At 62.7% G+C, this 21,072-nt stretch overlaps 5 pseudogenes; all 5 read right to left on the minus strand.

Annotated features, from left to right (window-relative positions):
* Positions 1-2,400: 2,400 nt before the first annotated feature.
* On the minus strand, positions 2,401-2,519 carry LOC142866629 (uncharacterized; annotated as a pseudogene).
* A 3,847-nt stretch (positions 2,520-6,366) lies between these two features.
* LOC142866630 (uncharacterized) lies at positions 6,367-6,485 on the minus strand (annotated as a pseudogene).
* A 3,856-nt stretch (positions 6,486-10,341) lies between these two features.
* On the minus strand, positions 10,342-10,460 carry LOC142866631 (uncharacterized; annotated as a pseudogene).
* A 3,855-nt stretch (positions 10,461-14,315) lies between these two features.
* On the minus strand, positions 14,316-14,434 carry LOC142866632 (uncharacterized; annotated as a pseudogene).
* Positions 14,435-18,297: 3,863 nt separating this feature from the next.
* LOC142866634 (uncharacterized) lies at positions 18,298-18,416 on the minus strand (annotated as a pseudogene).
* Between the last annotated feature and the right edge of the window lie 2,656 nt (positions 18,417-21,072).

The following is a 21,072-nucleotide window of genomic DNA, read 5'->3' on the forward strand; positions in this document are numbered from 1 at the left end:
GACCCAGGGCTGAGAGACGCCACCTCCCAGCTCTGGGTCCCTGCAGGAAGTGTTGGCAAGCACAGGGCCAGTCCTCCAAAGGCCCAGGTACAGGGAGCCCAGGCCAAGCAGCCTGTGGAAGAAGCCACTTGCCGTGCCACCCCGGGAACAGGACTGCAGGCCCCGGCCCTTCCCACCTCCTCCTCCTCCTCTTCCCCCCCACCCCCCGCCCCCACCCCTCCACCGACATGGCACAGGGCTCAGAGACACCTCAGACCCTTGCTACCCAAAGTGCAAAGGGCATCGGTTGCTCCTCCAAACCCCCCGCCCAGCAGACCACGTTGTCCAGCCAGCCCCCGGGCCTCCCTGGGGTGCCCAGCACAAAAGTGCAGACACCCACCGGACCCTCAGTCTCAGTTTTCGGATGTTTTTGCCACTCTAAGGACCCGCAGGCCAGCTGGGCCTTCGGGCAGGACAGAGAGCCCCGGAATCCGACGTGGAGAGCTGCGTGTACGTCCCCATCAGGAGGCGGTCCCCACCTCCGGGGCTCTCCCCTTGCGGGGAGCGGCAGCCCCAGGGCCTCAGGCAAGACACCAGGCTGGGCCCCCCCACGGCACAGCGGGGGGGGGGGGGGGGGAGGGGGCACAGCGGGGGGGCACGTTCCCCGCACAAGCGCCTTAGGGACGGCTGCTGGAGACTGCTGCGGCCACCCTGCTGCCGGGTTTCTGGAGGGCTTCCTGGAAGCAGCGTCCACACCAAGCCCTTGGAAGGCCCAGGCGACGGAGGAGCCAGCCGGTCAGGCAGGGGCCGAGGACGGTGAGAGGCCGGGCGGGAAGGAGCATGTCAGGCAGGGGCAGAGGACGGTGACAGGCCGGGCGGGAAGGAGCCGGTCAGGCGGGGGCCCAGGACAGTGACGGGCCTGGCCGGGGAGGAGCGAGTCAGGCAGGGGCAGAGGAGACGGGCTGGGTAAGGGTTAGGGTTACAGTTAGGGCACAATTCACAATCGCAAAGATGTGGAAGCGACCCGAGTGCCCATCCATCCAGGAGTGCATTAATAAAATGTGGCGCGTGGACACCACGGAGTGCCATTCGGCTGTGAGGAGCAGCGGTGAGAGGGCACCTCTCGTGTTCTCCTGGCCAGAGCTGGAACCCGTTCCAGTAAGCCAAGTATCCCAAGAATGGACACACGAGCACCACGTGAGCGCGCTCACCGGCAAATTGGTACGAACGGATGGACACCTAAGTGGACAGAGAGGAATCCCCTTCCTCGGGTGGGTGTCGGGCGGGTGGGGGGAGGGGATGGGCATACACATCCATTAGGAATGGGGTGGGTGCGCACCGACTGGGGCATGGGCGCACTTGAAGCTAATGACCCGAGGGGGGAGGCTGGGAGAGGGCAACGTACCCGACCTTAACATTGGTACCCCCACAATACGCTGGAGGTATACAACATGAGAGGTAAATGAATAAGAACACAGGGGGGAGGGGGGCACGGGCAACACATGTCACCTGAATACTTGTACTCCCATCATCTGCTTGAAAAGAGAGAGAAAAGAAAATGCAATAATAGAGGCCGGGCGCGGTGGCTCACGCCTGTAATCCTAGCTCTTGGGAGGCCGAGGCGGGTGGATTGCTCAAGGTCAGGAGTTCAAAACCAGCCTGAGCAAGAGCGAGACCCCGTCTCTACTATAAATAGAAAGAAATTGATTGGCCAACTGATATATATATATATATAAAAAAAAATTAGCCGGGCATAGTGGCGCATGCCTGTAGTCCCAGCTACTCGGGAGGCTGAGGCAGAAGGATCACTCGAGCCCAGGAGTTTGAGGTTGCTGTGAGCTAGGGTGACGCCACGGCACTCACTCTAGCCTGGACAACAAAGTGAGACTCTGTCTCAAAAAAAAAAAAAAAAAAAGAAAAAAAAAAAAAAGAAAATGCAATAATAGAGGTAAGAGACACTTTTTAAAAATAATGAATCCGAAGAGAAAAGTAAAAGGAGGCCTGTGGAGCAGGTCTGGGTGTGACTCCGGATCCCCCAACATCAGGTGCCACCACCAAAGATTCCTACGTGGAGCCCGTAGAACCCCAAAAGCAACGGGACGAGTTCTGGTCACATACTCCCTCAAAATGACATCCTGGCCTTCTTCTGGAACTCCCTCCCCTCTCAGACTCTCAAGGTTTCCTCCAGCGTGTCGGTTCCCACAGAGCAGACCTTTGGTCTGAGACCTGACAGTCCAGATGCCACGCGTGCTGCCGCGTGGCGGCGGTGTCGCGGCTTGGGACAAGAGGAGGCCCCACGGTGCGGGCTGGGGCGCCAGGCACAGCGGCGGGCGCTGAGGGTGGGGGTGACCCCCACCCCGGGCCGCCGCCGCGCTCCCAGAAAGGGGACAGAACGAGAGGCAAAAAAAAAAAAAAAGCCGCCGCCTAGGGCACCCGTGATTCCCGGGCGGTCTCCCATCCAAGTACTAACGAGGCCCGACCCTGCTTAGCTTCCGAGACCAGAGGAGATGGGGGGCGTTCAGGGTGGTGTGGCCCTAGACGGCGGAGGGCGCCCCTGCCCCGCTCAAGAAGCCGAGCCTCTCTGCGCTTCCCCGCCGCCGCCTCCCGCCCCAGGCCCCGCGCCGGGCCGGGCCTGTTGAGTTCGCCGGCGGCCGGGTCCGGCGGGCTCCGAGGGACCGGGGTGATGGGCGGGGCGGGGCGGGGCGGGGGGCTGTCTCTCTCTACACACACACACACTCACACTCACTCACACTCACACAAGATGCGCCTCCACGGCTGGACTCGCCAAGGTGGAGACCTTCCAGCCCCCCTCCTCTCCCCGCCTGGCCTCCTTCACCTACCCGCCGCCCACCCCCAGCGCGTCGCCGCCGCTGACTGCGCACGCGCCCGGCGCTCGCCCTCTGACCCCAGCCAGGGGCCGCCCTCCCCCACAACCGCTTTCAGCTGTGCCCCCCTCCCCCCGCCCTGTGGGTGGGCTGCCGCCTATTCCCCCGGGCCAGGGCTGGGGCACAGCGCAAGGGGGAGGGGAGCGAGTGTATGGGGCATCTCTCTCTGGGGATGTGTCCCATGGGTGGGGTGGGGTGGGGTGGGGTGGCGTGGTTTGTGGGGCGCTGAAGAAATCAGTCCCCTCCATCTCCCACCTCTGGAAAACGCCCAAGCCCTTGGAGAACTGCCGGCACCGCTACCGTGGGGGCCGGGACCCTCCTCTGTGTCCTCCTGTGGCCCAGTCCAAGGGGCCTGGGCCTGGCCGGGGCTGCATTGGACCCCGACCACCCTGGCGTGTGGACTCGCCAAAAATCGGCCATTAGATATTGGATTCCAGCTTCCTTGAGGTCATTTCACTAATGAGTGCACCGGAAAGAGTTTCCTAATCCATCTGTGAGGGTGGCAACTGAAAGAGAATTTGAAAGCTGACAGAATAGGCGAGGGAAGGCATAGGAGATTTCCACACCCAGCAAGGAAGCCTTTCCCGAAATGGAAGAAAGAAACGAGCAAACAGAGACACCGGTAGCCCGCCCGGATCAGAGTCTGCCCCCGAGAGAAAGCACCCTGACCAGGTTCACCCGTGGGTGGGTGGCGAGCTAGCGGCATTCAGAAGAGCGAGGCCCGCAGTCTGTGCGGAAGACACCTGCACTCGGGTGTGTGTGGCGGCGCGATTCCCAAGCAGCTCCAGATGTTAAACCAAGGAGAAGCCAGGGAGTTCCCAACGCCCCAGGTGTCCTCAGCCCACGACTGGCTGCTGTGGGAATGCGAAGCCCGGCTCCTTGTCTCAGAGCGGGGTTCCCAGGAGGATCAGGCTGAAGCTGGGACTTGGCCGCAAAGTGTCCCCTCGCATGGCCACCCCCTTCCCCTTCCTGCTCCTCTACTCCTGGTGCCCCTCCATCCAGGGGCCAGACCTTAAAGAGTCACCGCAAGAGAATCCTGGTCCCAAAGGAGCCTTCTGGGGGACCGGTGCTGAGAGAGGTTGTGGGCATGGCCCGCTGGGGCTCTGCCCGACCCAGGGCTGAGAGACGCCACCTCCCAGCTCTGGGTCCCTGCAGGAAGTGTTGGCAAGCACAGGGCCAGTCCTCCAAAGGCCCAGGTACAGGGAGCCCAGGCCAAGCAGCCTGTGGAAGAAGCCACTTGCCGTGCCACCCCGGGAACAGGACTGCAGGCCCCGGCCCTTCCCACCTCCTCCTCCTCCTCTTCCCCCCCACCCCCCGCCCCCACCCCTCCACCGACATGGCACAGGGCTCAGAGACACCTCAGACCCTTGCTACCCAAAGTGCAAAGGGCATCGGTTGCTCCTCCAAACCCCCCGCCCAGCAGACCACGTTGTCCAGCCAGCCCCCGGGCCTCCCTGGGGTGCCCAGCACAAAAGTGCAGACACCCACCGGACCCTCAGTCTCAGTTTTCGGATGTTTTTGCCACTCTAAGGACCCGCAGGCCAGCTGGGCCTTCGGGCAGGACAGAGAGCCCCGGAATCCGACGTGGAGAGCTGCGTGTACGTCCCCATCAGGAGGCGGTCCCCACCTCCGGGGCTCTCCCCTTGCGGGGAGCAGCAGCCCCAGGGCCTCAGGCAAGACACCAGGCTGGGCCCCCCCACGGCACAGCGGGGGGGGGGGAGGGGGCACAGCGGGGGGGCACGTTCCCCGCACAAGCGCCTTAGGGACGGCTGCTGGAGACTGCTGCGGCCACCCTGCTGCCGGGTTTCTGGAGGGCTTCCTGGAAGCAGCGTCCACACCAAGCCCTTGGAAGGCCCAGGCGACGGAGGAGCCAGCCGGTCAGGCAGGGGCCGAGGACGGTGAGAGGCCGGGCGGGAAGGAGCATGTCAGGCAGGGGCAGAGGACGGTGACAGGCCGGGCGGGAAGGAGCCGGTCAGGCGGGGGCCCAGGACAGTGACGGGCCTGGCCGGGGAGGAGCGAGTCAGGCAGGGGCAGAGGAGACGGGCTGGGTAAGGGTTAGGGTTACAGTTAGGGCACAATTCACAATCGCAAAGATGTGGAAGCGACCCGAGTGCCCATCCATCCAGGAGTGCATTAATAAAATGTGGCGCGTGGACACCACGGAGTGCCATTCGGCTGTGAGGAGCAGCGGTGAGAGGGCACCTCTCGTGTTCTCCTGGCCAGAGCTGGAACCCGTTCCAGTAAGCCAAGTATCCCAAGAATGGACACACGAGCACCACGTGAGCGCGCTCACCGGCAAATTGGTACGAACGGATGGACACCTAAGTGGACAGAGAGGAATCCCCTTCCTCGGGTGGGTGTCGGGCGGGTGGGGGGAGGGGATGGGCATACACATCCATTAGGAATGGGGTGGGTGCGCACCGACTGGGGCATGGGCGCACTTGAAGCTAATGACCCGAGGGGGGAGGCTGGGAGAGGGCAACGTACCCGACCTTAACATTGGTACCCCCACAATACGCTGGAGGTATACAACATGAGAGGTAAATGAATAAGAACACAGGGGGGAGGGGGGCACGGGCAACACATGTCACCTGAATACTTGTACTCCCATCATCTGCTTGAAAAGAGAGAGAAAAGAAAATGCAATAATAGAGGCCGGGCGCGGTGGCTCACGCCTGTAATCCTAGCTCTTGGGAGGCCGAGGCGGGTGGATTGCTCAAGGTCAGGAGTTCAAAACCAGCCTGAGCAAGAGCGAGACCCCGTCTCTACTATAAATAGAAAGAAATTGATTGGCCAACTGATATATATATATATATAAAAAAAAATTAGCCGGGCATAGTGGCGCATGCCTGTAGTCCCAGCTACTCGGGAGGCTGAGGCAGAAGGATCACTCGAGCCCAGGAGTTTGAGGTTGCTGTGAGCTAGGGTGACGCCACGGCACTCACTCTAGCCTGGACAACAAAGTGAGACTCTGTCTCAAAAAAAAAAAAAAAAAAGAAAAAAAAAAAAAAGAAAATGCAATAATAGAGGTAAGAGACACTTTTTAAAAATAATGAATCCGAAGAGAAAAGTAAAAGGAGGCCTGTGGAGCAGGTCTGGGTGTGACTCCGGATCCCCCAACATCAGGTGCCACCACCAAAGATTCCTACGTGGAGCCCGTAGAACCCCAAAAGCAACGGGACGAGTTCTGGTCACATACTCCCTCAAAATGACATCCTGGCCTTCTTCTGGAACTCCCTCCCCTCTCAGACTCTCAAGGTTTCCTCCAGCGTGTCGGTTCCCACAGAGCAGACCTTTGGTCTGAGACCTGACAGTCCAGATGCCACGCGTGCTGCCGCGTGGCGGCGGTGTCGCGGCTTGGGACAAGAGGAGGCCCCACGGTGCGGGCTGGGGCGCCAGGCACAGCGGCGGGCGCTGAGGGTGGGGGTGACCCCCACCCCGGGCCGCCGCCGCGCTCCCAGAAAGGGGACAGAACGAGAGGCAAAAAAAAAAAAAAAGCCGCCGCCTAGGGCACCCGTGATTCCCGGGCGGTCTCCCATCCAAGTACTAACGAGGCCCGACCCTGCTTAGCTTCCGAGACCAGAGGAGATGGGGGGCGTTCAGGGTGGTGTGGCCCTAGACGGCGGAGGGCGCCCCTGCCCCGCTCAAGAAGCCGAGCCTCTCTGCGCTTCCCCGCCGCCGCCTCCCGCCCCAGGCCCCGCGCCGGGCCGGGCCTGTTGAGTTCGCCGGCGGCCGGGTCCGGCGGGCTCCGAGGGACCGGGGTGATGGGCGGGGCGGGGCGGGGCGGGGGGCTGTCTCTCTCTACACACACACACACTCACACTCACTCACACTCACACAAGATGCGCCTCCACGGCTGGACTCGCCAAGGTGGAGACCTTCCAGCCCCCCTCCTCTCCCCGCCTGGCCTCCTTCACCTACCCGCCGCCCACCCCCAGCGCGTTGCCGCCGCTGACTGCGCACGCGCCCGGCGCTCGCCCTCTGACCCCAGCCAGGGGCCGCCCTCCCCCACAACCGCTTTCAGCTGTGCCCCCCTCCCCCCGCCCTGTGGGTGGGCTGCCGCCTATTCCCCCTGGCCAGGGCTGGGGCACAGCGCAAGGGGGAGGGGAGCGAGTGTATGGGGCATCTCTCTCTGGGGATGTGTCCCATGGGTGGGGTGGGGTGGGGTGGGGTGGCGTGGTTTGTGGGGCGCTGAAGAAATCAGTCCCCTCCATCTCCCACCTCTGGAAAACGCCCAAGCCCTTGGAGAACTGCCGGCACCGCTACCGTGGGGGCCGGGACCCTCCTCTGTGTCCTCCTGTGGCCCAGTCCAAGGGGCCTGGGCCTGGCCGGGGCTGCATTGGACCCCGACCACCCTGGCGTGTGGACTCGCTAAAAATCGGCCATTAGATATTGGATTCCAGCTTCCTTGAGGTCATTTCACTAATGAGTGCACCGGAAAGAGTTTCCTAATCCATCTGTGAGGGTGGCAACTGAAAGAGAATTTGAAAGCTGACAGAATAGGCGAGGGAAGGCATAGGAGATTTCCACACCCAGCAAGGAAGCCTTTCCCGAAATGGAAGAAAGAAACGAGCAAACAGAGACACCGGTAGCCCGCCCGGATCAGAGTCTGCCCCCGAGAGAAAGCACCCTGACCAGGTTCACCCGTGGGTGGGTGGCGAGCTAGCGGCATTCAGAAGAGCGAGGCCCGCAGTCTGTGCGGAAGACACCTGCACTCGGGTGTGTGTGGCGGCGCGATTCCCAAGCAGCTCCAGATGTTAAACCAAGGAGAAGCCAGGGAGTTCCCAACGCCCCAGGTGTCCTCAGCCCACGACTGGCTGCTGTGGGAATGCGAAGCCCGGCTCCTTGTCTCAGAGCGGGGTTCCCAGGAGGATCAGGCTGAAGCTGGGACTTGGCCGCAAAGTGTCCCCTCGCATGGCCACCCCCTTCCCCTTCCTGCTCCTCTACTCCTGGTGCCCCTCCATCCAGGGGCCAGACCTTAAAGAGTCACCGCAAGAGAATCCTGGTCCCAAAGGAGCCTTCTGGGGGACCGGTGCTGAGAGAGGTTGTGGGCATGGCCCGCTGGGGCTCTGCCCGACCCAGGGCTGAGAGACGCCACCTCCCAGCTCTGGGTCCCTGCAGGAAGTGTTGGCAAGCACAGGGCCAGTCCTCCAAAGGCCCAGGTACAGGGAGCCCAGGCCAAGCAGCCTGTGGAAGAAGCCACTTGCCGTGCCACCCCGGGAACAGGACTGCAGGCCCCGGCCCTTCCCACCTCCTCCTCCTCCTCTTCCCCCCCACCCCCCGCCCCCACCCCTCCACCGACATGGCACAGGGCTCAGAGACACCTCAGACCCTTGCTACCCAAAGTGCAAAGGGCATCGGTTGCTCCTCCAAACCCCCCGCCCAGCAGACCACGTTGTCCAGCCAGCCCCCGGGCCTCCCTGGGGTGCCCAGCACAAAAGTGCAGACACCCACCGGACCCTCAGTCTCAGTTTTCGGATGTTTTTGCCACTCTAAGGACCCGCAGGCCAGCTGGGCCTTCGGGCAGGACAGAGAGCCCCGGAATCCGACGTGGAGAGCTGCGTGTACGTCCCCATCAGGAGGCGGTCCCCACCTCCGGGGCTCTCCCCTTGCGGGGAGCGGCAGCCCCAGGGCCTCAGGCAAGACACCAGGCTGGGCCCCCCCACGGCACAGCGGGGGGGGGGGGGGGAGGGGGCACAGCGGGGGGGGGGGCACGTTCCCCGCACAAGCGCCTTAGGGACGGCTGCTGGAGACTGCTGCGGCCACCCTGCTGCCGGGTTTCTGGAGGGCTTCCTGGAAGCAGCGTCCACACCAAGCCCTTGGAAGGCCCAGGCGACGGAGGAGCCAGCCGGTCAGGCAGGGGCCGAGGACGGTGAGAGGCCGGGCGGGAAGGAGCATGTCAGGCAGGGGCAGAGGACGGTGACAGGCCGGGCGGGAAGGAGCCGGTCAGGCGGGGGCCCAGGACAGTGACGGGCCTGGCCGGGGAGGAGCGAGTCAGGCAGGGGCAGAGGAGACGGGCTGGGTAAGGGTTAGGGTTACAGTTAGGGCACAATTCACAATCGCAAAGATGTGGAAGCGACCCGAGTGCCCATCCATCCAGGAGTGCATTAATAAAATGTGGCGCGTGGACACCACGGAGTGCCATTCGGCTGTGAGGAGCAGCGGTGAGAGGGCACCTCTCGTGTTCTCCTGGCCAGAGCTGGAACCCGTTCCAGTAAGCCAAGTATCCCAAGAATGGACACACGAGCACCACGTGAGCGCGCTCACCGGCAAATTGGTACGAACGGATGGACACCTAAGTGGACAGAGAGGAATCCCCTTCCTCGGGTGGGTGTCGGGCGGGTGGGGGGAGGGGATGGGCATACACATCCATTAGGAATGGGGTGGGTGCGCACCGACTGGGGCATGGGCGCACTTGAAGCTAATGACCCGAGGGGGGAGGCTGGGAGAGGGCAACGTACCCGACCTTAACATTGGTACCCCCACAATACGCTGGAGGTATACAACATGAGAGGTAAATGAATAAGAACACAGGGGGGAGGGGGGCACGGGCAACACATGTCACCTGAATACTTGTACTCCCATCATCTGCTTGAAAAGAGAGAGAAAAGAAAATGCAATAATAGAGGCCGGGCGCGGTGGCTCACGCCTGTAATCCTAGCTCTTGGGAGGCCGAGGCGGGTGGATTGCTCAAGGTCAGGAGTTCAAAACCAGCCTGAGCAAGAGCGAGACCCCGTCTCTACTATAAATAGAAAGAAATTGATTGGCCAACTGATATATATATATATATATAAAAAAAAATTAGCCGGGCATAGTGGCGCATGCCTGTAGTCCCAGCTACTCGGGAGGCTGAGGCAGAAGGATCACTCGAGCCCAGGAGTTTGAGGTTGCTGTGAGCTAGGGTGACGCCACGGCACTCACTCTAGCCTGGACAACAAAGTGAGACTCTGTCTCAAAAAAAAAAAAAAAAAAGAAAAAAAAAAAAAGAAAATGCAATAATAGAGGTAAGAGACACTTTTTAAAAATAATGAATCCGAAGAGAAAAGTAAAAGGAGGCCTGTGGAGCAGGTCTGGGTGTGACTCCGGATCCCCCAACATCAGGTGCCACCACCAAAGATTCCTACGTGGAGCCCGTAGAACCCCAAAAGCAACGGGACGAGTTCTGGTCACATACTCCCTCAAAATGACATCCTGGCCTTCTTCTGGAACTCCCTCCCCTCTCAGACTCTCAAGGTTTCCTCCAGCGTGTCGGTTCCCACAGAGCAGACCTTTGGTCTGAGACCTGACAGTCCAGATGCCACGCGTGCTGCCGCGTGGCGGCGGTGTCGCGGCTTGGGACAAGAGGAGGCCCCACGGTGCGGGCTGGGGCGCCAGGCACAGCGGCGGGCGCTGAGGGTGGGGGTGACCCCCACCCCGGGCCGCCGCCGCGCTCCCAGAAAGGGGACAGAACGAGAGGCAAAAAAAAAAAAAAAGCCGCCGCCTAGGGCACCCGTGATTCCCGGGCGGTCTCCCATCCAAGTACTAACGAGGCCCGACCCTGCTTAGCTTCCGAGACCAGAGGAGATGGGGGGCGTTCAGGGTGGTGTGGCCCTAGACGGCGGAGGGCGCCCCTGCCCCGCTCAAGAAGCCGAGCCTCTCTGCGCTTCCCCGCCGCCGCCTCCCGCCCCAGGCCCCGCGCCGGGCCGGGCCTGTTGAGTTCGCCGGCGGCCGGGTCCGGCGGGCTCCGAGGGACCGGGGTGATGGGCGGGGCGGGGCGGGGCGGGGGGCTGTCTCTCTCTACACACACACACACTCACACTCACTCACACTCACACAAGATGCGCCTCCACGGCTGGACTCGCCAAGGTGGAGACCTTCCAGCCCCCCTCCTCTCCCCGCCTGGCCTCCTTCACCTACCCGCCGCCCACCCCCAGCGCGTCGCCGCCGCTGACTGCGCACGCGCCGGGCGCTCGCCCTCTGACCCCAGCCAGGGGCCGCCCTCCCCCACAACCGCTTTCAGCTGTGCCCCCCTCCCCCCGCCCTGTGGGTGGGCTGCCGCCTATTCCCCCGGGCCAGGGCTGGGGCACAGCGCAAGGGGGAGGGGAGCGAGTGTATGGGGCATCTCTCTCTGGGGATGTGTCCCATGGGTGGGGTGGGGTGGGGTGGGGTGGCGTGGTTTGTGGGGCGCTGAAGAAATCAGTCCCCTCCATCTCCCACCTCTGGAAAACGCCCAAGCCCTTGGAGAACTGCCGGCACCGCTACCGTGGGGGCCGGGACCCTCCTCTGTGTCCTCCTGTGGCCCAGTCCAAGGGGCCTGGGCCTGGCCGGGGCTGCATTGGACCCCGACCACCCTGGCGTGTGGACTCGCTAAAAATCGGCCATTAGATATTGGATTCCAGCTTCCTTGAGGTCATTTCACTAATGAGTGCACCGGAAAGAGTTTCCTAATCCATCTGTGAGGGTGGCAACTGAAAGAGAATTTGAAAGCTGACAGAATAGGCGAGGGAAGGCATAGGAGATTTCCACACCCAGCAAGGAAGCCTTTCCCGAAATGGAAGAAAGAAACGAGCAAACAGAGACACCGGTAGCCCGCCCGGATCAGAGTCTGCCCCCGAGAGAAAGCACCCTGACCAGGTTCACCCGTGGGTGGGTGGCGAGCTAGCGGCATTCAGAAGAGCGAGGCCCGCAGTCTGTGCGGAAGACACCTGCACTCGGGTGTGTGTGGCGGCGCGATTCCCAAGCAGCTCCAGATGTTAAACCAAGGAGAAGCCAGGGAGTTCCCAACGCCCCAGGTGTCCTCAGCCCACGACTGGCTGCTGTGGGAATGCGAAGCCCGGCTCCTTGTCTCAGAGCGGGGTTCCCAGGAGGATCAGGCTGAAGCTGGGACTTGGCCGCAAAGTGTCCCCTCGCATGGCCACCCCCTTCCCCTTCCTGCTCCTCTACTCCTGGTGCCCCTCCATCCAGGGGCCAGACCTTAAAGAGTCACCGCAAGAGAATCCTGGTCCCAAAGGAGCCTTCTGGGGGACCGGTGCTGAGAGAGGTTGTGGGCATGGCCCGCTGGGGCTCTGCCCGACCCAGGGCTGAGAGACGCCACCTCCCAGCTCTGGGTCCCTGCAGGAAGTGTTGGCAAGCACAGGGCCAGTCCTCCAAAGGCCCAGGTACAGGGAGCCCAGGCCAAGCAGCCTGTGGAAGAAGCCACTTGCCGTGCCACCCCGGGAACAGGACTGCAGGCCCCGGCCCTTCCCACCTCCTCCTCCTCCTCTTCCCCCCCACCCCCCGCCCCCACCCCTCCACCGACATGGCACAGGGCTCAGAGACACCTCAGACCCTTGCTACCCAAAGTGCAAAGGGCATCGGTTGCTCCTCCAAACCCCCCGCCCAGCAGACCACGTTGTCCAGCCAGCCCCCGGGCCTCCCTGGGGTGCCCAGCACAAAAGTGCAGACACCCACCGGACCCTCAGTCTCAGTTTTCGGATGTTTTTGCCACTCTAAGGACCCGCAGGCCAGCTGGGCCTTCGGGCAGGACAGAGAGCCCCGGAATCCGACGTGGAGAGCTGCGTGTACGTCCCCATCAGGAGGCGGTCCCCACCTCCGGGGCTCTCCCCTTGCGGGGAGCGGCAGCCCCAGGGCCTCAGGCAAGACACCAGGCTGGGCCCCCCCACGGCACAGCGGGGGGGGGGGGGAGGGGGCACAGCGGGGGGGGGGGGCACGATCCCCGCACAAGCGCCTTAGGGACGGCTGCTGGAGACTGCTGCGGCCACCCTGCTGCCGGGTTTCTGGAGGGCTTCCTGGAAGCAGTGTCCACACCAAGCCCTTGGAAGGCCCAGGCGACGGAGGAGCCAGCCGGTCAGGCAGGGGCCGAGGACGGTGAGAGGCCGGGCGGGAAGGAGCATGTCAGGCAGGGGCAGAGGACGGTGACAGGCCGGGCGGGAAGGAGCCGGTCAGGCGGGGGGCCCAGGACAGTGACGGGCCTGGCCGGGGAGGAGCGAGTCAGGCAGGGGCAGAGGAGACGGGCTGGGTAAGGGTTAGGGTTACAGTTAGGGCACAATTCACAATCGCAAAGATGTGGAAGCGACCCGAGTGCCCATCCATCCAGGAGTGCATTAATAAAATGTGGCGCGTGGACACCACGGAGTGCCATTCGGCTGTGAGGAGCAGCGGTGAGAGGGCACCTCTCGTGTTCTCCTGGCCAGAGCTGGAACCCGTTCCAGTAAGCCAAGTATCCCAAGAATGGACACTCGAGCACCACGTGAGCGCGCTCACCGGCAAATTGGTACGAACGGATGGACGCCTAAGTGGACAGAGAGGAATCCCCTTCCTCGGGTGGGTGTCGGGCGGGTGGGGGGAGGGGATGGGCATACACATCCATTAGGAATGGGGTGGGTGCGCACCGACTGGGGCATGGGCGCACTTGAAGCTAATGACCCGAGGGGGGAGGCTGGGAGAGGGCAACGTACCCGACCTTAACATTGGTACCCCCACAATACGCCGGAGGTATACAACATGAGAGGTAAATGAATAAGAACACAGGGGGGAGGGGGGCACGGGCAACACATGTCACCTGAATACTTGTACTCCCATCATCTGCTTGAAAAGAGAGAGAAAAGAAAATGCAATAATAGAGGCCGGGCGCGGTGGCTCACGCCTGTAATCCTAGCTCTTGGGAGGCCGAGGCGGGTGGATTGCTCAAGGTCAGGAGTTCAAAACCAGCCTGAGCAAGAGCGAGACCCCGTCTCTACTATAAATAGAAAGAAATTGATTGGCCAACTGATATATATATATATATAAAAAAAAATTAGCCGGGCATAGTGGCGCATGCCTGTAGTCCCAGCTACTCGGGAGGCTGAGGCAGAAGGATCACTCGAGCCCAGGAGTTTGAGGTTGCTGTGAGCTAGGGTGACGCCACGGCACTCACTCTAGCCTGGACAACAAAGTGAGACTCTGTCTCAAAAAAAAAAAAAAAAAAGAAAAAAAAAAAAAAGAAAATGCAATAATAGAGGTAAGAGACACTTTTTAAAAATAATGAATCCGAAGAGAAAAGTAAAAGGAGGCCTGTGGAGCAGGTCTGGGTGTGACTCCGGATCCCCCAACATCAGGTGCCACCACCAAAGATTCCTACGTGGAGCCCGTAGAACCCCAAAAGCAACGGGACGAGTTCTGGTCACATACTCCCTCAAAATGACATCCTGGCCTTCTTCTGGAACTCCCTCCCCTCTCAGACTCTCAAGGTTTCCTCCAGCGTGTCGGTTCCCACAGAGCAGACCTTTGGTCTGAGACCTGACAGTCCAGATGCCACGCGTGCTGCCGCGTGGCGGCGGTGTCGCGGCTTGGGACAAGAGGAGGCCCCACGGTGCGGGCTGGGGCGCCAGGCACAGCGGCGGGCGCTGAGGGTGGGGGTGACCCCCACCCCGGGCCGCCGCCGCGCTCCCAGAAAGGGGACAGAACGAGAGGCAAAAAAAAAAAAAAAGCCGCCGCCTAGGGCACCCGTGATTCCCGGGCGGTCTCCCATCCAAGTACTAACGAGGCCCGACCCTGCTTAGCTTCCGAGACCAGAGGAGATGGGGGGCGTTCAGGGTGGTGTGGCCCTAGACGGCGGAGGGCGCCCCTGCCCCGCTCAAGAAGCCGAGCCTCTCTGCGCTTCCCCGCCGCCGCCTCCCGCCCCAGGCCCCGCGCCGGGCCGGGCCTGTTGAGTTCGCCGGCGGCCGGGTCCGGCGGGCTCCGAGGGACCGGGGTGATGGGCGGGGCGGGGCGGGGCGGGGCGGGGGGCTGTCTCTCTCTACACACACACACACTCACACTCACTCACACTCACACAAGATGCGCCTCCACGGCTGGACTCGCCAAGGTGGAGACCTTCCAGCCCCCCTCCTCTCCCCGCCCGGCCTCCTTCACCTACCCGCCGCCCACCCCCAGCGCGTCGCCGCCGCTGACTGCGCACGCGCCCGGCGCTCGCCCTCTGACCCCAGCCAGGGGCCGCCCTCCCCCACAACCGCTTTCAGCTGTGCCCCCCTCCCCCCGCCCTGTGGGTGGGCTGCCGCCTATTCCCCCGGGCCAGGGCTGGGGCACAGCGCAAGGGGGAGGGGAGCGAGTGTATGGGGCATCTCTCTCTGGGGATGTGTCCCATGGGTGGGGTGGGGTGGGGTGGGGTGGCGTGGTTTGTGGGGCGCTGAAGAAATCAGTCCCCTCCATCTCCCACCTCTGGAAAACGCCCAAGCCCTTGGAGAACTGCCGGCACCGCTACCGTGGGGGCCGGGACCCTCCTCTGTGTCCTCCTGTGGCCCAGTCCAAGGGGCCTGGGCCTGGCCGGGGCTGCATTGGACCCCGACCACCCTGGCGTGTGGACTCGCTAAAAATCGGCCATTAGATATTGGATTCCAGCTTCCTTGAGGTCATTTCACTAATGAGTGCACCGGAAAGAGTTTCCTAATCCATCTGTGAGGGTGGCAACTGAAAGAGAATTTGAAAGCTGACAGAATAGGCGAGGGAAGGCATAGGAGATTTCCACACCCAGCAAGGAAGCCTTTCCCGAAATGGAAGAAAGAAACGAGCAAACAGAGACACCGGTAGCCCGCCCGGATCAGAGTCTGCCCCCGAGAGAAAGCACCCTGACCAGGTTCACCCGTGGGTGGGTGGCGAGCTAGCGGCATTCAGAAGAGCGAGGCCCGCAGTCTGTGCGGAAGACACCTGCACTCGGGTGTGTGTGGCGGCGCGATTCCCAAGCAGCTCCAGATGTTAAACCAAGGAGAAGCCAGGGAGTTCCCAACGCCCCAGGTGTCCTCAGCCCACGACTGGCTGCTGTGGGAATGCGAAGCCCGGCTCCTTGTCTCAGAGCGGGGTTCCCAGGAGGATCAGGCTGAAGCTGGGACTTGGCCGCAAAGTGTCCCCTCGCATGGCCACCCCCTTCCCCTTCCTGCTCCTCTACTCCTGGTGCCCCTCCATCCAGGGGCCAGACCTTAAAGAGTCACCGCAAGAGAATCCTGGTCCCAAAGGAGCCTTCTGGGGGACCGGTGCTGAGAGAGGTTGTGGGCATGGCCCGCTGGGGCTCTGCCCGACCCAGGGCTGAGAGACGCCACCTCCCAGCTCTGGGTCCCTGCAGGAAGTGTTGGCAAGCACAGGGCCAGTCCTCCAAAGGCCCAGGTACAGGGAGCCCAGGCCAAGCAGCCTGTGGAAGAAGCCACTTGCCGTGCCACCCCGGGAACAGGACTGCAGGCCCCGGCCCTTCCCACCTCCTCCTCCTCCTCTTCCCCCCCACCCCCCGCCCCCACCCCTCCACCGACATGGCACAGGGCTCAGAGACACCTCAGACCCTTGCTACCCAAAGTGCAAAGGGCATCGGTTGCTCCTCCAAACCCCCCGCCCAGCAGACCACGTTGTCCAGCCAGCCCCCGGGCCTCCCTGGGGTGCCCAGCACAAAAGTGCAGACACCCACCGGACCCTCAGTCTCAGTTTTCGGATGTTTTTGCCACTCTAAGGACCCGCAGGCCAGCTGGGCCTTCGGGCAGGACAGAGAGCCCCGGAATCCGACGTGGAGAGCTGCGTGTACGTCCCCATCAGGAGGCGGTCCCCACCTCCGGGGCTCTCCCCTTGCGGGGAGCGGCAGCCCCAGGGCCTCAGGCAAGACACCAGGCTGGGCCCCCCCACGGCACAGCGGGGGGGGGGGGGGGAGGGGGCACAGCGGGGGGGGGGGGGCACGTTCCCCGCACAAGCGCCTTAGGGACGGCTGCTGGAGACTGCTGCGGCCACCCTGCTGCCGGGTTTCTGGAGGGCTTCCTGGAAGCAGTGTCCACACCAAGCCCTTGGAAGGCCCAGGCGACGGAGGAGCCAGCCGGTCAGGCAGGGGCCGAGGACGGTGAGAGGCCGGGCGGGAAGGAGCATGTCAGGCAGGGGCAGAGGACGGTGACAGGCCGGGCGGGAAGGAGCCGGTCAGGCGGGGGGCCCAGGACAGTGACGGGCCTGGCCGGGGAGGAGCGAGTCAGGCAGGGGCAGAGGAGACGGGCTGGGTAAGGGTTAGGGTTACAGTTAGGGCACAATTCACAATCGCAAAGATGTGGAAGCGACCCGAGTGCCCATCCATCCAGGAGTGCATTAATAAAATGTGGCGCGTGGACACCACGGAGTGCCATTCGGCTGTGAGGAGCAGCGGTGAGAGGGCACCTCTCGTGTTCTCCTGGCCAGAGCTGGAACCCGTTCCAGTAAGCCAAGTATCCCAAGAATGGACACTCGAGCACCACGTGAGCGCGCTCACCGGCAAATTGGTACGAACGGATGGACGCCTAAGTGGACAGAGAGGAATCCCCTTCCTCGGGTGGGTGTCGGGCGGGTGGGGGGAGGGGATGGGCATACACATCCATTAGGAATGGGGTGGGTGCGCACCGACTGGGGCATGGGCGCACTTGAAGCTAATGACCCGAGGGGGGAGGCTGGGAGAGGGCAACGTACCCGACCTTAACATTGGTACCCCCACAATACGCCGGAGGTATACAACATGAGAGGTAAATGAATAAGAACACAGGGGGGAGGGGGGCACGGGCAACACATGTCACCTGAATACTTGTACTCCCATCATCTGCTTGAAAAGAGAGAGAAAAGAAAATGCAATAATAGAGGCCGGGCGCGGTGGCTCACGCCTGTAATCCTAGCTCTTGGGAGGCCGAGGCGGGTGGATTGCTCAAGGTCAGGAGTTCAAAACCAGCCTGAGCAAGAGCGAGACCCCGTCTCTACTATAAATAGAAAGAAATTGATTGGCCAACTGATATATATATATATATAAAAAAAAATTAGCCGGGCATAGTGGCGCATGCCTGTAGTCCCAGCTACTCGGGAGGCTGAGGCAGAAGGATCACTCGAGCCCAGGAGTTTGAGGTTGCTGTGAGCTAGGGTGACGCCACGGCACTCACTCTAGCCTGGACAACAAAGTGAGACTCTGTCTCAAAAAAAAAAAAAAAAAAGAAAAAAAAAAAAAAGAAAATGCAATAATAGAGGTAAGAGACACTTTTTAAAAATAATGAATCCGAAGAGAAAAGTAAAAGGAGGCCTGTGGAGCAGGTCTGGGTGTGACTCCGGATCCCCCAACATCAGGTGCCACCACCAAAGATTCCTACGTGGAGCCCGTAGAACCCCAAAAGCAACGGGACGAGTTCTGGTCACATACTCCCTCAAAATGACATCCTGGCCTTCTTCTGGAACTCCCTCCCCTCTCAGACTCTCAAGGTTTCCTCCAGCGTGTCGGTTCCCACAGAGCAGACCTTTGGTCTGAGACCTGACAGTCCAGATGCCACGCGTGCTGCCGCGTGGCGGCGGTGTCGCGGCTTGGGACAAGAGGAGGCCCCACGGTGCGGGCTGGGGCGCCAGGCACAGCGGCGGGCGCTGAGGGTGGGGGTGACCCCCACCCCGGGCCGCCGCCGCGCTCCCAGAAAGGGGACAGAACGAGAGGCAAAAAAAAAAAAAAAGCCGCCGCCTAGGGCACCCGTGATTCCCGGGCGGTCTCCCATCCAAGTACTAACGAGGCCCGACCCTGCTTAGCTTCCGAGACCAGAGGAGATGGGGGGCGTTCAGGGTGGTGTGGCCCTAGACGGCGGAGGGCGCCCCTGCCCCGCTCAAGAAGCCGAGCCTCTCTGCGCTTCCCCGCCGCCGCCTCCCGCCCCAGGCCCCGCGCCGGGCCGGGCCTGTTGAGTTCGCCGGCGGCCGGGTCCGGCGGGCTCCGAGGGACCGGGGTGATGGGCGGGGCGGGGCGGGGCGGGGCGGGGGGCTGTCTCTCTCTACACACACACACACTCACACTCACTCACACTCACACAAGATGCGCCTCCACGGCTGGACTCGCCAAGGTGGAGACCTTCCAGCCCCCCTCCTCTCCCCGCCTGGCCTCCTTCACCTACCCGCCGCCCACCCCCAGCGCGTCGCCGCCGCTGACTGCGCACGCGCCCGGCGCTCGCCCTCTGACCCCAGCCAGGGGCCGCCCTCCCCCACAACCGCTTTCAGCTGTGCCCCCCTCCCCCCGCCCTGTGGGTGGGCTGCCGCCTATTCCCCCGGGCCAGGGCTGGGGCACAGCGCAAGGGGGAGGGGAGCGAGTGTATGGGGCATCTCTCTCTGGGGATGTGTCCCATGGGTGGGGTGGGGTGGGGTGGGGTGGCGTGGTTTGTGGGGCGCTGAAGAAATCAGTCCCCTCCATCTCCCACCTCTGGAAAACGCCCAAGCCCTTGGAGAACTGCCGGCACCGCTACCGTGGGGGCCGGGACCCTCCTCTGTGTCCTCCTGTGGCCCAGTCCAAGGGGCCTGGGCCTGGCCGGGGCTGCATTGGACCCCGACCACCCTGGCGTGTGGACTCGCTAAAAATCGGCCATTAGATATTGGATTCCAGCTTCCTTGAGGTCATTTCACTAATGAGTGCACCGGAAAGAGTTTCCTAATCCATCTGTGAGGGTGGCAACTGAAAGAGAATTTGAAAGCTGACAGAATAGGCGAGGGAAGGCATAGGAGATTTCCACACCCAGCAAGGAAGCCTTTCCCGAAATGGAAGAAAGAAACGAGCAAACAGAGACACCGGTAGCCCGCCCGGATCAGAGTCTGCCCCCGAGAGAAAGCACCCTGACCAGGTTCACCCGTGGGTGGGTGGCGAGCTAGCGGCATTCAGAAGAGCGAGGCCCGCAGTCTGTGCGGAAGACACCTGCACTCGGGTGTGTGTGGCGGCGCGATTCCCAAGCAGCTCCAGATGTTAAACCAAGGAGAAGCCAGGGAGTTCCCAACGCCCCAGGTGTCCTCAGCCCACGACTGGCTGCTGTGGGAATGCGAAGCCCGGCTCCTTGTCTCAGAGCGGGGTTCCCAGGAGGATCAGGCTGAAGCTGGGACTTGGCCGCAAAGTGTCCCCTCGCATGGCCACCCCCTTCCCCTTCCTGCTCCTCTACTCCTGGTGCCCCTCCATCCAGGGGCCAGACCTTAAAGAGTCACCGCAAGAGAATCCTGGTCCCAAAGGAGCCTTCTGGGGGACCGGTGCTGAGAGAGGTTGTGGGCATGGCCCGCTGGGGCTCTGCCCGACCCAGGGCTGAGAGACGCCACCTCCCAGCTCTGGGTCCCTGCAGGAAGTGTTGGCAAGCACAGGGCCAGTCCTCCAAAGGCCCAGGTACAGGGAGCCCAGGCCAAGCAGCCTGTGGAAGAAGCCACTTGCCGTGCCACCCCGGGAACAGGACTGCAGGCCCCGGCCCTTCCCACCTCCTCCTCCTCCTCTTCCCCCCCACCCCCCGCCCCCACCCCTCCACCGACATGGCACAGGGCTCAGAGACACCTCAGACCCTTGCTACCCAAAGTGCAAAGGGCATCGGTTGCTCCTCCAAACCCCCCGCCCAGCAGACCACGTTGTCCAGCCAGCCCCCGGGCCTCCCTGGGGTGCCCAGCACAAAAGTGCAGACACCCACCGGACCCTCAGTCTCAGTTTTCGGATGTTTTTGCCACTCTAAGGACCCGCAGGCCAGCTGGGCCTTCGGGCAGGACAGAGAGCCCCGGAATCCGACGTGGAGAGCTGCGTGTACGTCCCCATCAGGAGGCGGTCCCCACCTCCGGGGCTCTCCCCTTGCGGGGAGCGGCAGCCCCAGGGCCTCAGGCAAGACACCAGGCTGGGCCCCCCCACGGCACAGCGGGGGGGGGGGGCGGGGGCACAGCGGGGGGGCACGTTCCCCGCACAAGCGCCTTAGGGACGGCTGCTGGAGACTGCTGCGGCCACCCTGCTGCCGGGTTTCTGGAGGGCTTCCTGGAAGCAGCGTCCACACCAAGCCCTTGGAAGGCCCAGGCGACGGAGGAGCCAGCCGGTCAGGCAGGGGCCGAGGACGGTGAGAGGCCGGGCGGGAAGGAGCATGTCAGGCAGGGGCAGAGGACGGTGACAGGCCGGGCGGGAAGGAGCCGGTCAGGCGGGGGCCCAGGACAGTGACGGGCCTGGCCGGGGAGGAGCGAGTCAGGCAGGGGCAGAGGAGACGGGCTGGGTAAGGGTTAGGGTTACAGTTAGGGCACAATTCACAATCGCAAAGATGTGGAAGCGACCCGAGTGCCCATCCATCCAGGAGTGCATTAATAAAATGTGGCGCGTGGACACCACGGAGTGCCATTCGGCTGTGAGGAGCAGCGGTGAGAGGGCACCTCTCGTGTTCTCCTGGCCAGAGCTGGAACCCGTTCCAGTAAGCCAAGTATCCCAAGAATGGACACACGAGCACCACGTGAGCGCGCTCACCGGCAAATTGGT

Source organism: Microcebus murinus, unplaced genomic scaffold (genome assembly GCF_040939455.1).
Source record: "Microcebus murinus isolate Inina unplaced genomic scaffold, M.murinus_Inina_mat1.0 scaf006_hap2_Mmur4.0, whole genome shotgun sequence".
NCBI classification, from domain to species: Eukaryota; Metazoa; Chordata; class Mammalia; order Primates; family Cheirogaleidae; genus Microcebus; species Microcebus murinus.